Consider the following 17,081-nt stretch of genomic DNA (forward strand, 5'->3'; position numbering starts at 1 on the left):
GAATAACACCCAGTGCTCATCCCATCAAGTGCCCCCCTCAGTGCCCCTCACCCAACCGCCCCCACCCCCCACCCACCTCCCCTTCCACCACCTCTAGTTCGTTTCCCAGAGTTAGGAAGGAGACTAGTTTTTATTCAATTGGCCAGAGGGAGCCACTGAGGACTTTTGAAGTTGGAAAGCTGTGCAGGAGAAAGATCATATATAAGGCTCTGAGGACAGGTTCACCTCCTCTGTGTGGTTCCTGCTATATCCTCTGTGCCTACAACAGAGTAAATGTCCGATAATGGATATTTGAATGAATGAATGATTGAATCACTCTGGCAGCAGGCTTTTGGACAGACTGGAGAGGGCATGCTGGAGGTTGGAGAACCAGTTCAGAACCCGTGAAAGTGCTTAGGGAACACAAACGCCTCTCCCCGGGGGGTTGGCAGTAGGATGGGGTCAGGGGCAGCTGGGGAGAGACTCTGGGAACATCACCCTCCTCCTGTTTTCTGCACCTCCCATGGAGCACTGACCGCTCTCTGAATTTGGGGAAAGCTTCAGGGCAGCATAATTCATCCTGACAGCCCTGGCCAAGCTTTCCCCCAGAGCCTCTGTTCCCCTCTGCTCCCTGTTCAGATTGGAACACAGTCCGGGCAAGCTCGAGAGAGGAAATAGTCATTTGCATCTGAACATGAAACAGCATTTTCTGAAGCTGCAAGCAGGGCCCAGCTGGTGTGCACTGGGCTCGCTCACAATTGCAACCAGCTTGTTTCAATTTGGGTTGGGGGTTGGCGGGGGTGGGGGGCGCTTAGGGGCGGGACTTCATATGCCTCTTCCCAGGGGGAAGACACACATATCCACACTCAAGCGAATGTACTGAGGTGGAGCCCCCAGTCCGGGCTGTCCTGGCTGCAGAGAGGACTTCCCGGGGGTAGGGAGAGGGAGGAAGGAAAGGACAGGGGTGTACAATGCATTCTTTGCAAACCTCAGGGGAGTGGCTACTTTTAGAAGTTCAGTAAATCCACTGGGAGCTGTAGGGAGTAGCCTGCAGGTCCTGGATCCTTCTGGCAATGCTGAACACCTACTATGTTTGAAGTGTTTTGCCAGATGCTTTACTTTGTGGTATTCTGCAGGAGGCAGGTGGGGTGGGAGGCTGGAGAGAGAAGTAGGCTGGTTGCCAAGACCTTATATTGTTTTGAAAAATGATAAAGTTGAAAAAGTCACTGGGGTGAGGGTTCAAGAAGACTCCTTGCAAAATCGCCGTCCCAGATGAGCCTCAATCCATTTTGCTGTGCGATCCCTTCTAGTCAGGGCTGGGCAGATGCGTGCTGCACGTGAGCTAAAGCCCACAGAGCTGTCCCTTTGCTCAGGCCCACTCTTCTTTCATCTCTTTTCTTGATTCTAACAGCCAGGCCCAGGCTGCAAGGGCTTGCTTGTCCCTGGGCCCTGTCCCCACAGTCCGCAAGCTGCGCCTGTATGAGGCAGGGGATCCTGAGCCCTCTGTGGACTGATACTGCGGAGGGACACAATGATGAGAAAGCCCCCTCCCAGGGGAGGGGCAGGCATGGTATCTTGTAAGCATCTCAGCCTTTACAACCTTTCAGCTGTGGAGCAAGGTCTGGCTCTCCCCGCAAACAGCCACGTGCGCTCAGACAACGCTGGGCTTGCCTGACACTTAACACCAATAGCTAACGCACCTGCTATACTTTCCCAAGTGCTTTGATGAACTCACCTCACTTTCCCAGTCACCTGAAGAAGGACACCAATCGCCCTCCTTTTACAGGCCCAGGGGGGTTGTGCCACTTGTCCAAGTAAGTGACAAACGTTGGATTTGCACCTAGGCCATCTGACTTCCAAGTGAATGCCTTGTGACCACTCCCTGTGCCACCTTCAGGCAGCGTGGTGTGGACAGTGAGCGACAGGTGCTGGCGGGTCCCTCTCCCTTACCTCCTCTCTCCAGGAACCAGGGATCTTGTAGAAAAGCTCCCTGGCAGCAGTGGAGCAGTTCTATTAATTAGGTGTTTCATTTTACTGCCAGCCTTTTGTTTCCCCCCCTGAGATCTCACAGTATTTCCCATAAATTGTGTTTCAAGGAAAGAAATAGAAAAACACAGTGGCTCCCAGGTTGGGGACTCCAGAGTTTCTTTCAGCAGGGGAGGACAATTGGGCCATTGTCCATTTTAATAGGACTTCCTGGGAAAGCAGGTGTGGGCCTTACACCCCAGTTTTACCTTTGTAATGACCAATTTCAATTCAATTTTTTCTTCCCTTGTCCTTGGGTCAGTAGTGGACCCTCTTTATTCCTACAAAAAAGAAAAAAAAAAGTTTTAGCTTTGGACTTAGGATAGGGATGTGTTGAGGGTTTGCTTGTATCTAAAAAGAACTATTTGCAAAACCTGCTGCTGTGACACTGAGAGTTGCCATCCAGTGAGCACTCTGGGATCTCCTTGAGCCAGATACTTATGTGTCAGAGAAAGGCCATAGTGTTTGACTTGGGGTTGGTCAGTGCTACTTCCATGAGAGAAGCTGGAAAGCAAGACATTCTCTTCCGCAGTGATCCTTGCATGTATTTTTGCCAGCCAGCCAAAATCACCCAGGCTTTGTTTCGATGCTAGGGAGGAATCGGCGGTATGGAAGACTGCCTGCGCAGTTGCAACCTTCCTCATTTCTTTCTTTTTTTTTTTTTTTTTTTTAACCTTCCTCATTTCTGCGACAGATGGCAAGAGCACAGTTCAAGTTGGAGCTTCCTTATTCCACTGCTGCATTCATGTTCCCTTTGCCTAACTTCATCAGCCCAGTCGGTTATGTTCTTTACCTGGATATGGGGGCCCTGACAGTCATTCCTGGAAGGTTTAAACCTAGAGTAGATCTGATGTGCTGGGTTTCTAGGATCTTCCATTAACTTTTACCACTAGTCACGTTAGTTCATGTTACAAGAGCACCAACCCACTTTTTGGCAGTCTTGGGTGCCAGCTCAAGACCCGTTGTTGTGCCACCTGGTAGAAACATCCCTTCCTTGGGAATTAAAACCTCTAAGCCAGCAGAACCCAGATTTGCAGGAATGGAAAAATTTTTGCAAATGGGTCACTAGAGTTAATGGGGAAAGAAGCTCCTTCTGTCACTTCGTTTTTATACCCAAGTAGTTGGGCTATGGGAAAGTGGCACCCAATATGAATTAGTAGTTCAGAATATATATTGCATCTCGTGGCATAGTCCCCCATCCTGGCTAATACTGCCATCTAGCAATCACCACAACTGTGTCTTTAACAGTCCTTGCATCCTTCTATCTATCGGATGGTCGGCTTGTGAGTGGTAACATTCACGATGAAACTCATGGTCATGAGCCCTTTTTGTCTTTCTCTAGATAATAAATTTCTTGGTCAGAAGCTATGCTGTGTGGGAATCCATGATGGACATAAGGTATTTTCTTTTCTTTTTTTTTTAAAGATTTATTTATTTATGATAGACACAGAGAGAGAGAGGCAGAGGGAGAAGCAGGCTCCATGCCGGGAGGCCAACGCGGGACTCGATCCCAGGACTCCAGGATCACGCCCTGGGCCAAAGGCAGGCGCTAAACTGCTGAGCCACCCAGGGATCCCTGGACATAAGGTATTTTCATGGCTACCAATGGAGAGTTGTCAGAAACATCGTGAGCAGGGAAATCAAATCCATATGTGTATATGTGTATATATATATCTGTTCTAGTAAATATAGATCACTGCCCAGTACTTGATCAGACCATGTGGCTAAATGCTCTCCCTGCAAGTAACTCCACACCCGAGACTCAGCCATGTTCTCTATGGTTGATGGGTTGGACACCCCTGTGTGGTTCAGTAACATAGATTTCTTTGCCCAAAATCAATCTGGCTATAGCACTGCTAATCTGAATTCCTGCAATCGCAACCACCTTGTTCATGAGCCCACTGAACAAACATCAGGGTGATGGAGAAGAGAAACCACATAACCACAAAATAGGACATCTTGACCATTTGATTACTGAGTCTTCCTTTGCTGTGGACAACATATTTTCTTGTCCGTGTGAACATCTACCAGACACAAATAGCCTCATGCTTTGTGCCCATTCTGAGAGATCCACCCCCAGACCTCCTTACTACCATTCTCTAATCTTGTTTTTTTCCAAGATCCTGCCCTTCTAGCCATCTTGAGCACCCCAGGCCTTCCCAGGAAGCTCCAAATAACTTAGTATAAGCTTGAAACTTGGTAGGAGGGGGATCTATTTTGGCTATTCAGATGCTGCTTAGTTTAAGACCTAATTAATGGAGAACGAGGAGGTAAAGAAATGAGGATTGATGCTTTTCCTTTTCCCTTCCAGCTGAGCTTCCCATCCTAGCACTTGAGTTTTCAGAAAGGGCAGAAGGCCAAACACATGGAAAGCTCCAGGCAGCCCAGCAGGAGGAGAGGTGAGTCATTTACTTCTTGAGGAATTAGGTTCAGTAATGTCCCATTAATCTGGTTCCATCAGGAAATGAGCTGTGTCACCTAAGTAAATTTTCCAATAACTGAACCTCACCCTTTTATGTGCCAAAACTTGATTTAATCATTTTGGATGGAAGTCTTTCTAAAACCAATTACATGCTTCTCTATTTCAGTGGAGGATCCTGCCCATATTCTAACCTTTTCTTGAGGACACGGGACCACTCATTTATAAGGTTCTAATTTAAGAAAAAACAAGGAGCTATTTTCCCCAATAATGAATTTCCCCACCCTTGCTGTGAATTTTGAGTTAAACTTGCCTACCGCAATAATTTTATTTGTTTCTAGCCTCACTTATTCATGTTCTTTGGTGACTATGTGACAGCCCAGACAAGAATGGGTTCTGGAGTCAGATCCAAATACAAATTCTATCTCTGCCACTTATGGTCTCTGGGCTCCAGTGTCTTCTATGCAATACAAGTACAAGCTACATATCTCTCTTGTCTAAAAATTTCTACTATTCAGTATCATTGTCAGGGCCAAGTACATATTAAGAGGGAAGACCCAGCACTTAATACATTGCAGCTGGTTAATAGTAAACATTACTTCCCAGCAAGTGGGTTTGTTTCTTGCTCTGTAATTTCCTTCCCATTCCAACTTGCTATGTCTAGTCTGCAAAAGGTTACCTGTGAGCTTCAAGGGTAAGGTTGCCACTCTCTTATTCTCCACATGCCCAGCTGCACCTAGCAAAAGTTGGGCATGGGATAGGTGTCAGGACACGTTTTCCTCATCACCACAAAGAAGCATGCCAGCTCCGGGAAAATAAAGGCTCTCCCAGAGTACATCCTACCATCAGTTTTGCATATGGACGTCCTGGGACATGTAGCAGGTCTATAGACTTTGGATCTTTAAGCCTTTCCAACACCACAGTCAAGCTGTATTTCCAATGCCGTCCCCCAATTTTTCTGTTTAAGGAGAATGGCAAATGCATCACTGCTCTACTCTTAGAGAAAGGAGAGAAGGAATTTTCTTATTAAACTATTCATAAGCTCTCAGAGGTGCAGATAAGTTCCCAAACCACCCTTTCCCCTTATCCCCCCACCTCCCAATCAATTCCTTTCCCTTCATGCAATTGATAAGACCTGAAGAGCAAGTGGTAAATTAGCAGTGAGGAGCATGCCAATTGTATTTCTTTTTAAAATTTGAGTTCCTGGAGACAAGACCAAAGCCACATATTGACAGGGTAGGGCACGCCTCTGACAGCAGCCTTCTGGCAGGCTCCTGGAATGCTGATTCATCTTCTTGGGCAGTGAAGACCTCTCCAGAGAGAAGAGGTGGGGAAGAGGAAAGAAAGGGAAGGAAGGGAAGGGGGGAGGCAATGGAAATTCTTGCTATTATTTACTAAGCACTGCGTATGTGTCAGGCTGTATATATATTGTTTCATTTACTGCTGACCAGAATCCTGTGGGATAGATAATATTGTCAGCTGTTTCTTGGGGACTAGGTGGACATTTCGAGAAGTTGAAGGATTTTTCCAAGTTAATACAGTTGGTATGGAAAAATTTTATTTGGTGGGTGATGCAATATAGGGTAGATGTCAATGTTGAGATAGCCTCTCTCAATGTCCCTATCTTACCTCATCATCCCACAGAAGGCTAGAAGAAGGAAAGAAATGGAAACTCCGATGTCAGGTATTTAAAAAATTTGTGATGGAATCTCAAGCTTGGTTTCCCAAAGTACAAGAATGACAGTTGTTGGGGTGTCCAGGTGGTTCAGTTGGTTAAGCATCTGCCTTTGGCTCAGGTAATGACCCAGAGGTCCTGGGATCCAGTCCTGCATTGGGCTCCCTGCTCAGCATGGAGCATGGAGCCTACTTCTCTCTCTGCTGCTGCTGCTTGTGCTCTCTCTCTTTGTCAAATAAATAAATAAATAAAAATCTTAAAAAAACCCCACAACAGTTGTCATCACCTTTTCATGTATGTAGCACTTCAAAATTCACAAAGCTTTTGCCACCCCCCCCTTCCTTCCTTCTACAGTAGCTCCATGGTGTCTATCACAGGCTTCACTTTCACCTTTACAATGGGCAGAACAATTTATGGACTACTCATGAGGAAGTTTTTAAGAGATCAAGTAAGACATTAGCTCTGGTCCCTTTATCCTATTGCTCTTTTAGCATATGGTGCTTAGTGAAATGGTGATTGAATAATTATTTGTGCAATTATGTGTTTGCCATCTGTTTCTCCTGTAAAGGTCTTGTAGGCCTGTTCACTGTTGTATCTCGAGCTTCTCTATCATAGGGATTTCTCAGCAGAATAAGATGTGACTCTGAGTCTCAGGATTGCTGCCAGGAGATGGGTGGAGGGTGGAAACAATCCACTTAGAACAATAAAAAATGAGAGAAATAAATTGTTTGAACAGAACTAAATGATGCCAGTGAAGGTCCTTGTTCACAAGTTGCACAGCCGGTGCCAGGGCAGGCTGTCCACACCCACTCCAGTGGGTGGGGTGGGCAAGTTTTGATGCAGACCTGACAGTCTGTAGTTTGGCTGGGCGACGTAGGGGTGTATGAAGAGCACAGTGCTCAGAGTCTGGAAGTCACATGAACAATTCCCTCAAGTTTTGTTTCATCTGCAACTTTAACTGGAATGCTTTCTGTTTTCATCCATGTGACTAGCCACATTAAGGAATCTTGTTTTGAAAATGATTACTGGTGGTCAGAGGGCTCTGTCCTTGGCTCTTCCCCTTTAAGAAACAGTGCGGGTTAGGTGAATCAGACAGTGATGGCCACAGCTCTCTACGGATGAGCAGAGAATATGCCCCCTGGAAGATTTTGAGGGCGAGGTTGATGGTCTAGCTAGATTTTGGCAAGGAATCTGGCAAATACTCTTACGATGTATTTGTACAACACCCATGGGATGTTCTTGATCTGGTAATGTATCTCAACTCCAGTAAGAAATGAGCCTAGTTTGGTGTGATTCCCTTTGATTAATATCTCTCTTCTTTTTCATGCCACAGATACTGGCTTGATATTCTCCTCTTTAATTATTTGGAGGATTGTTTTCTGAGGCTAATTCAATCATCAACCCACACTGAGCATCTGATCAGAGGCAGGCACTGGGTGTCTCCCATTGCCTAATTTGATTCTCCCTGCAATCACCCCTGGTGGGCACTGGTCCTGCTTCCATTTTAGAAATGAGAAAATAGAAGCTTAGAAAGAATCTGAGATGTGCCAAGGTCATGTGTACACCTTTGATATTTACGTAGGAGATACAGACACTAAGCCTGCCATCCCGGAAGAATGAGGGGAAGGAAACAAATATTTTTAAGCAGCCATGTCCTGGGAGCCTGCAGAGTGCTTGACGAGCCTTGTCTTGTGTGAGATTCCCAGCACATGTAGGAAGGAGTGCTGTCAGTGTCTACTTTTGGGAGAGGTCCCTGCCACTCTCTCATTGCTGTGGAGCTGGGGGGGGGGGGGCAAGCTTGGAGCTCTGGTCATGTGACCCAAGGCTTGCCCTAGTCACGTGGAGCTGTCACTGCATAGACTGTGCTGGCCAAGCTGGGGTGTCAACTGGGGACCAGTGAGGCTGGAGAGCCCAGGAGGCTGAGGGGCATGGGAGGGTGTGGCTGTCCCTGGGGCCTTGGGTGTCATAACCAGTCAGTGTCTGCATGCTTCCTCCTATTGTCACCCTGCCCTTTCGGAGCTTTCAATTTTGTGTTCCTTCCCAGCTAAAAATAAGGTTTTGTTTGCACACAGGGCAAAGGCCCTGGGACCCTCCTGAGAAAATCCGCAGAGGAAACAGGACGCAGAGTGGACCGCAAAGTCAGGAACGTCAGCTCAGCTCCACGAGGCTGCAAGCAGGGAGCGGGAAATGGCACTTCCCCTGTGTTTTTATGTTTAGCTGGGGTTTAATTAATAACCGGCAAACAAGTCTATAATTAACTCGAGTTCCCTTTTGGCCAGCCAAGGGAATAATAATAAAGGTCCTTTTTAAGTCCTTGGTGTTGCTGGAAGGATGGGAGGGAAGTCAGCCTGCGAGCAACGCTTGCACAATAATGAGGGCCCTGCTGTAGCATTCGTTGCCCCTTCCCCCCCTGCAAATTGTATTATCTATACCAGATGTTGCATTAAAAGAAGAATTACTGTACTTCAGGGCTCAAATTATATGTGCCTGATTTATTGCCCTGACTCAGTTGTAATGCTACCTTGCAGAACGTGGATAAATGATAGCTTATTATTTTGCAGAGCGCCTGAGTTGATGAAGATATCAAGGGTAGGAAGGGGTGAACTCTTTCCAGTCTGGGATCATTTGGCCATTTTGTACTCCTTTTGGGTATTTTAAATCTCCTCACACCCACCCCACCAAACACATATCCTTTTGGTTATTTTTATTTTTTAATCTCTAAAGTGATAGGCCCAAGACCCTGTCTTGGCTTCCAAGATAACCTAGGCATCTTGTATATCGAAAATAAAGCACCAATTTTTAAGTGTGGTGTTTAAGATCCACCTCTGACTTCCCTTTCAAGGCTCCCACTATTCCCCTTCCCACATGCTCCCTACTAAAGCCCTGTGCGATCTAGCCCATGCCTACCACACCAGCCTCATTTCTTGTCTCTTCTTCTTCCAGTTTCTTGAATACTGAAACACCTTCTTGCCCCAGGACCTTTGTATATGCTTAGAGCTTTCTCTTTTCTCTCTTTCATTTGGTTAACACATTTTTTTTTTTGTCTCAGCAGGAAGATCATTTCCTCACCCCTGATATTTATTAGATACCTCTTTCTATTTGGTCTCATGGTGTCATGTACTTTTTGCTTCTAGCACTTTCCATAATGTATGCTCATTTATTAGTTGAGTGGTTATTTGCCTAATTCCTCTACTATGAGCACCATAAGGCCAGGGACTGAACTTGTTTGTTCACCACTATAATTCCAGAGTCTGACACAGAGCCAAGCACAGATGCCTAACATTCTTTATTGAATGAATGAATGACTAGGTGAATGAACAGGTCGCCCACCTGCCCCATTCCTCACTCTGCTCATCCTCCTCTTCTTGATTCTGTCTGCTTCTGAAAGAATCTCTTCTTCACCTATTTCTGGGCTTGTGCCCTTGGGCAAGTCACTTGACCTCTCAGTGCCTCATTTTCCCCCATGCATAAAACGGGAATAACATTATCCATTGGACCAGCCTCGTCTTGCAGTTGTGCAGATTAAATAAGTGAGTGTGTTAGGGAACTCCAAAGTATACCTGGATCATGGTAAGTACTGAATAAATGGTTAAAAGAAAAAGTGCAGCCTAATATTTATGACTATGCATTTATTCTAACTTGACTTTAACTTGGGCTTTTGCTCTGGTTCTGCTTCTTCCAGCTACACCCTTTGGCTTTGACTCTGCCTTTCTCAGCACACAAGGCTTCAAAGTGGGCACAGGTTAACTAAAAGGATGGTTCAGGTAGACAAGGATGACCCAGTGGACAGGGCAGCGACAGTCTTCAGATGAAATTTGGGCAAACATGTCTGTACCAGCAATTAGAGAAACCTCAGAGAATGACTCCCTGGAGCCCCGTGGGGCAGTTCAACCCAAGGCTCTTTGCTGAGCCCTTGCTGAGTTAGCCCTGTGGGGAGGGCTACAGGCTTCAGCATTGGAGAGGGCCTGCTTCTGCTCTCATTAAGCTCAGAGTCCAATGGAGGCACCCACAGAAGGTCAGAAAGTGGCAGTCAAAGGGGCTGAGTGCTGTGGGAGCCCCTGGGAGGGGTAGCCAGCCCAGACATGAGGAAGCTGCGCAAAGGAGGTGATGATGCCTGAGCTGGTTCTTCAAAAGTGGAGATGACTTTGGTGGGTGCTGAACTGGGGACAGAGCACTCCAGGCAGACAACACAGTATGAAGAAGGCTCAGAGGGGCTGGAGAGCAAGGCGTTGGGCTCACAGGAGGGCTCCGCGTGTTTGGAGGAGAGTACAGATAGGTGCGGAGGAAGACGGGGCCCAGGCCTCAGGATTTCACATGTCCTCTTGAAGATGGGATTGTGTCCTGTGGCTCGTGAGCAGCAAGGATAGGCTTTGGGAGAGAAGAATCCCACAATCATCTCCAGATGCTGACAGAAGGCAATCTGGGGTTCATAATCCTATTAGACCAAGGACAGCAGTAAATGCATCTGCTCCACACAGACCTAACTCAGTGCCGCAGAGGAGATGGGGCCTAAGTTCCAGGAGCACTTTCCCAGGTACCATATGGACTCCCTGGGAATCACCAGCTTTTTAAAATCAAGGGTTTTAAAGTGTGCTGGCTCTGTGGGCATGGATGGAGCTGCTTTCCCCTCACCTCAATTTGCTTTCATAGGTTCCAGGGGGAGTCGCAGATTCAGGAGTGAATAAGCAGGTGGAAAAGAAAGAAGGTGGCTCTTACTGAGGGCCTACTCTGTAGGGAAACTGGCACATGTCTGGAATGAACATTTTCTTCTTGAATCCTCCTCAAAACCCTGAGAAAGTAAGTATTGCGACCCATGTTTTTATAGGTGAGCAAATGGAGTCCAGAGAGACTAGGATATTTGTCCAGTTAGCCCAGCTGAATTCTAGTTTCTTTATTCTCTTGCTATTTGATTGGCTCTTTGCCTCATGCAACATCCAGTGTAGGGTGATTCTTTGGTACATATGTCATTGCTCTACTAGACTGTAAGATCATTCTGTGCCCAGCACTGGGTATTTCACATAGTAGACATTCAGTACATGTCTGCTAATTGGCCCAGTAGCTTCTAAACTGACAGTGAACCTATCAGGCACTAGAGGGCATTATGGATATACAATGTAGAGTGAATTTAAGAGGGAAAGATGATTTCCTTCACCCAGCTGGCCTTCTTTCCACCCATCCATCATTCACTCATATACAAAATAATAATAATTATTTTTTAGAAAGATTTTATTTATTCATGAGAGACCGAAAACACACACACACACACACACACACACACACACACACAGGGGCAGAGACACAGGCAGAGGGAGAAGCAGGCTGCATGCAGGGAGCCTGACGTGGGATTCGATCCCGGGTCTTCAGGATCAGGCCCTGGGCTGAAGGTGGCGCTAAACCACTGAGCCACCAGGGCTGCCCCAAAATAATTATTAAATGCTTCACATGTACCAGGGTCTAGGCTCCCTAGTTCACTGAGACTGAAACTTTCACATTACTCACTGGTTGTGGCACACTATGGGGGGAAGGGCCACATGCACTTAAATCAGGAGACCACAGAGGCAGCCTTTTAATAAGGCTGGGAGTCATGGAAGACTTCTCTGGAAAGGCACTGAGTGAGGTTTAAAAAAATGAGTCTAAGCTTGCTTAGTGTAGAAAGGGAGAGAAAAATGTACCCTGGGCAGAGGGGCCAACATGAGCAAACACCCAGGAAAGGAGAAAGGAGGCTGAGGACATGGGCTTACCCTGAGGTCTTCAGAAGAGGCCAGGAAAGGTTTTGTGTGAAGTGGGAGTGGGAGAGAGAAGGGATTCTTTTCCTGGTCTGTTCTTTTAGAAAGATCGCTTTGGTGGCTAAGAAGAAAATATAAAACTGGAGATAAGAGCAGCTCGCAGGCCATGTTCTTTCAGGCAAGTGGTGCCGATAGCCTGGACTGATACAGCAGATATGCAGATAGAAAGAATTGGATGGAATTTCAAATTATTTTTTTTTTAGAGAGAGAGAGAGAGACAGACAAACAGACACACAGGAGAGAGGAGGGCCAAAAAGAGGAGGTGAGAGAGAATCTTAAGCAGGTTCCCTGCAGAGCACAGAGCAGGGATGCATCTCACGACCCTGACATCATGACCTGAGCTGAAATCAAGGGTTGGATGCTTAATCAACTGAGTCACCCAGCTGCCCCTAGAATTTAAGATTTAAAGAGAGAGTTTAAGGAGGTAGAATTGATGAATCTCGGTGACAATGGCAATGAAGGAGCAGATGATGATTTCCCGGTTTCTGGTTCCAGTGCCTAAAAAATGGAGGTGGCATCCCTGGGGAGGAGAACAAGAAGGGAGAGGACAAGCAGGGTAACAGGATAACAAGGATATAACAAGTTTGATTTTAAACATGCTGAATTTGAACCATCTTTGGCACATCCAGGTGAAGAGGTCCATTTGGCAGCTCCATACATAGGTCTGGTGCTTAGGGGAAGAGAAGGCTCTGGGTGGGAGAGAAGGGTTTTTGGTGGTGCGAGCATGTAGATGGTCTTTAAAGACACAGATTTGAATGAGTCCAACTGGGAGTAGTGTTTGAAGAGCTCACAGTGGAAGGAAGAACCTTGAGGTGCTCACCAGTCAAGGATCAAGACTGGGAAGGGTGAGTCTAAAGAGTGGGAGGAAGCCTCTATGGGAATAGCATCATTGAATCCCAGAAGGGAAGAAGTTTAAGAACTTTTGGTCAATGGTGGCAAAAGCTGTTGAGGTCAGGAAAAAGAAGGACAGAGAGCTATTTGTTGGTTTTAGCAAGTAACATGGGTAAGAACAGTTTATAAGATTTAGTGCCTTGAGGAGTGGCTAAAGGCAAAGGAGTGGAGGCTGTAGGTGAGCACGCTTGGGTTTGAAGGGAAGGAGAGAGATGAGGAAGGAACTTTCTAAGAGTACAGAATCAAGTGTGTGTGTGGGGTTAGACTTAAAAATAGGGAATCTTGATCATATATATGAAAACATAGTAAAGAGGAAGAGTTTAAAGATACAAGATGGGGAGCAGATTCAGATTTATGGGCGGCAGATAGGTTTGCAGGGGATGCAGGTGATTACCTGATGGAGGAAATTTCATACCAAGAAAATGAAAAACAGAGAAAAGGAGAGAGATCTAGACCAGAACAGAAGGAGATAATTCCCTCTGCCTGCCTGAGGCCGAAAATGAGTCTTAGAATTCTGTTGCAAGTCTTTGTTGTTTGTTTTGTCTACTCATGTGTCCACTCATCTCATTTCCAATCATCCATGCCCTGGAATCTACTCCTTCACTGGTCTGTTTGTGACCCATCTGACTGGACAAAGCCAGTTCCCATCTCCATGTGTGAGATGAGTTATTCTCAGTTCACTATTTTTGTTCTTTTTATAACGTTCTCAGATGAAGATCCTTCCAAGTATTGTTAGAGATTGAATAAATGAATATGTGAGTGGTCATTCCAGATCTCTTTCATTCAACTGTTGGACAAATATTTATCAAGCAACTACTATATGAAAGGCACTGTGCATGAGCTAGGGCCACAGTGATAAACGGAGCAGAGTTCATAGATCTTGCTGCCTAGTCAGGGCTAGAGATAGGAAAATAGGATGATTGAAATACAGAGTGCTAAATGTTGTGATTAGCTCCTGGGGAAAGGAGCATAATTTATACACGAGGCACTGGAGATGGCTTCCTGGAGTGGGCAAATAACTAGAAGCCTGAGCCCTCCAGGTTAATCAATGTTTAGGATTAAAATCTAGGTTGTTATTTTATGAATGGAAAATCAGAATATTTCTATTAGAATCTGCTACACTTATGAATGTATGAATGAATGAATGATTTCTTCCATCCTATTAATCTAGTCATCTGTCTTTGAACTCTTGCTTCCCAGAAATTGTCAACCTTCAGTAACCAGTTGCCCAGTGTCAGGGGATTTTGGAAATAGTGAAATGTTCTAACTCTAGCCTGTTCTTTTTCAGTATCATTACTTTTCTAAAGAGAAACCATGTGGCTTTTCATCTAACTATAATAAGTACTTAAGAGAAGGTGCTTGAACTTTGAATGGGGGACTTATTTTCCATTGAAAAAGCTAGCTTCTGGAAGTCCTAGCCTCAGCAATCAGACAACAAAAAGACATTAAAGGCATTCAAATTGGCAAAGAAGAAGTCAAACTCTCCCTCTTCGCCGATGACATGATACTCTACATAGAAAACCCAAAAGTCTCCACCCCAAGATTGCTAGAACTCATACAGCAATTCGGTAGCGTGGCAGGATACAAAATCAATGCCCAGAAGTCAGTGGCATTTCTATACACTAACAATGAGACTGAAGAAAGAGAAATTAAGGAGTCAATCCCATTTACAATTGCACCCAAAAGCATAAGATACCTAGGAATAAACCTCACCAAAGAGGTAAAGGATCTATACCCTCAAAACTATAGAACACTTCTGAAAGAAATTGAGGAAGACACAAAGAGATGGAAAAATATTCCATGCTCATGGATTGGCAGAATTAATATTGTGAAAATGTCAATGTTACCCAGGGCAATATACACGTTTAATGCAATCCCTATCAAAATACCATGGACTTTCTTCAGAGAGTTAGAACAAATTATTTTAAGATTTGTGTGGAATCAGAAAAGACCCCGAATAGCCAGGGGAATTTTAAAAAAGAAAACCATATCTGGGGGCATCACAATGCCAGATTTCAGGTTGTACTACAAAGCTGTGGTCATCAAGACAGTGTGGTACTGGCACAAAAACAGACACATAGATCAGTGGAACAGAATAGAGAATCCAGAAGTGGACCCTGAACTTTATGGGCAACTAATATTCGATAAAGGAGGAAAGACTATCCATTGGAAGAAAGACAGTCTCTTCAATAAATGGTGCTGGGAAAATTGGACATCCACATGCAGAAGAATGAAACTAGACCACTCTCTTTCACCATACACAAAGATAAACTCAAAATGGATGAAAGATCTAAATGTGAGACAAGATTCCATCAAAATCCTAGAGAAGAACACAGGCAACACCCTTTTTGAACTCGGCCATAGTAACTTCGTGCAAGATACATCCACGAAGGCAAAAGAAACAAAAGCAAAAATGAACTATTGGGACTTCATCAAGATAAGAAGCTTTTGCACAGCAAAGGATACAGTCAACAAAACTCAAAGACAACCTACAGAATGGGAGAAGATATTTGCAAATGACATATCAGATAAAGGGCTAGTTTCCAAGATCTATAAAGAACTTATTAAACTCAACACCAAAGAAACAAACAATCCAATCATGAAATGGGCAAAAGACATGAACAGAAATCTCACAGAAGAAGGCATAGACATGGCCAACATGCACATGAGAAAATGCTCTGCATCACTTGCCATCAGGGAAATACAAATCAAAACCACAATGAGATACCACCTCACACCAGTGAGAATGGGAAAAATTAACAAGGCAGGAAACAACAAATGTTGGAGAGGATGCGGAGAAAAGGGAACCCTCTTACACTGTTGGTGGGAATGTGAACTGGTGCAGCCACTGTGGAAAACTGTGTGGAGGTTCCTCAAACAGTTAAAAATATACCTGCCCTACGACCCAGCAATTGCACTGTTGGGGATTTACCCCAAAGATACAAATGCAATGAAACGCTGGGACACCTGCACCCCGATGTTTCTAGCAGCAATGGCCACGATTGCCAAACTGTGGAAGGAGCCTCGGTGTCCAACGAAAGATGAATGGATAAAGAAGATGTGGTTTATGTATACAATGGAATATTACTCAGCTATTAGAAATGACAAATACCCACCATTTGCTTCAACGTGGATGGAACTGGAGGGTATTATGCTGAGTGAAGTAAGTCAGTCGGAGAAGGACAAACATTATATGTTCTCATTCATTTGGGGAATATAAATAATAGTGAAAGGGAAAATAAGGGAAGGGAGAAGAAATGTGTGGGAAATATCAGAAAGGGAGACAGAACATAAAGACTGCTAACTCTGGGAAACGAACTAGGGGTGGTAGAAGTGGAGGAGGGCGGGGGGTGGGAGTGAATGGGTGACGGGCACTGGGTGTTATTCTGTATGTTAGTAAATTGAACACCAATAAAAAAAATAATAATAAAAAAAAAAAAAATAAAAAAAAAAAAAAAAAAAAAAAAAAAAAAAAAAAAAGAAAAAGCTAGCTTCTCCATGCTGAAGGTCATTTAAAGTCATTTAATTGACCCGAAGTCTGGTGTGACCCCTTTTAAAACAACTGTCGGTGGGGGATGGCTTTTCTCAGAAATCATGGAAATGATTGGGAGGGACCAATAGTTCTAGCTGCCCCGCCCCAGTCCTTTGGTCAGGCCATTTCCCAGCAGAAAACACCCTTTCACTTTTGCACATTCAGGAGAGAAAAGAATCTATACCTTTCACACATCTCCATTATGGTGATTTGAGATGATCAAAGTCAGAAAATTATAGATAGAAGTGAGATTAGTTGATGTGCATGGATCTAGAAGTCCAGTGGTTGCTAATAAAAGTAAAAATAATACTGGCCACAGATTATGGTTTCTATTATGTGTCATCCCAATGAGGGGATAGGCCATTTATGTGCTCATCCAGGGAAGTGAAGCGAAGACAGGGGGCAGTGTTGAACAGAGGAGAGAGGTGGAACCAGCCAGGCCATGTCCCACACTGGGTCACTAGGGCCCTGAAGGCTCTGGTAAGACTATCATTCATCATAAGTTGAATTCTTTTTACCAAGTACAGAGAAAAGACTCTAAATAAACAAGAGTTATCAACCAATCAACAAAGGTCTCCTAAAGATTTACTGGGGGCTCTTTGTCAGGGTGATACAAGAGATGGAGAAAGCTGGTGAGAAAAAAATATTGCACAGAAGAATCTTGAGAATAATACTATCTTTAAAAAAATTATATACTGAATCGTATAGTAAAACATCAGGGGATTATTGAGATTCAGAGAAGGTGGGGATTGCTGTGGGGTAAGGTGCTCATAA

At 44.8% G+C, this 17,081-nt stretch overlaps 1 long non-coding RNA gene across 4 annotated transcripts in view; it reads left to right on the plus strand.

Annotated features, from left to right (window-relative positions):
- Positions 1-17,081, plus strand: part of LOC144310652 (uncharacterized) — a 51,021-nt gene that overhangs the window by 26,123 nt on the left and 7,817 nt on the right. For 2 of the 4 annotated variants that reach the window (XR_013376299.1, XR_013376297.1), the window contains exons 2-4: positions 3,347-3,402; positions 4,316-4,403; positions 10,749-10,895. This is a non-coding gene — a long non-coding RNA (uncharacterized LOC144310652). Of the gene's footprint in view, positions 1-3,346; positions 3,403-4,315; positions 4,404-10,748; positions 10,896-16,696; positions 16,788-17,081 lie in introns of those variants that run through there. The other 2 variants (XR_013376298.1, XR_013376296.1) reach the window with 2 other exon arrangements.

This window comes from Canis aureus, chromosome 3 (assembly GCF_053574225.1).
Source record: "Canis aureus isolate CA01 chromosome 3, VMU_Caureus_v.1.0, whole genome shotgun sequence".
Classification (NCBI taxonomy): Eukaryota; Metazoa; Chordata; class Mammalia; order Carnivora; family Canidae; genus Canis; species Canis aureus.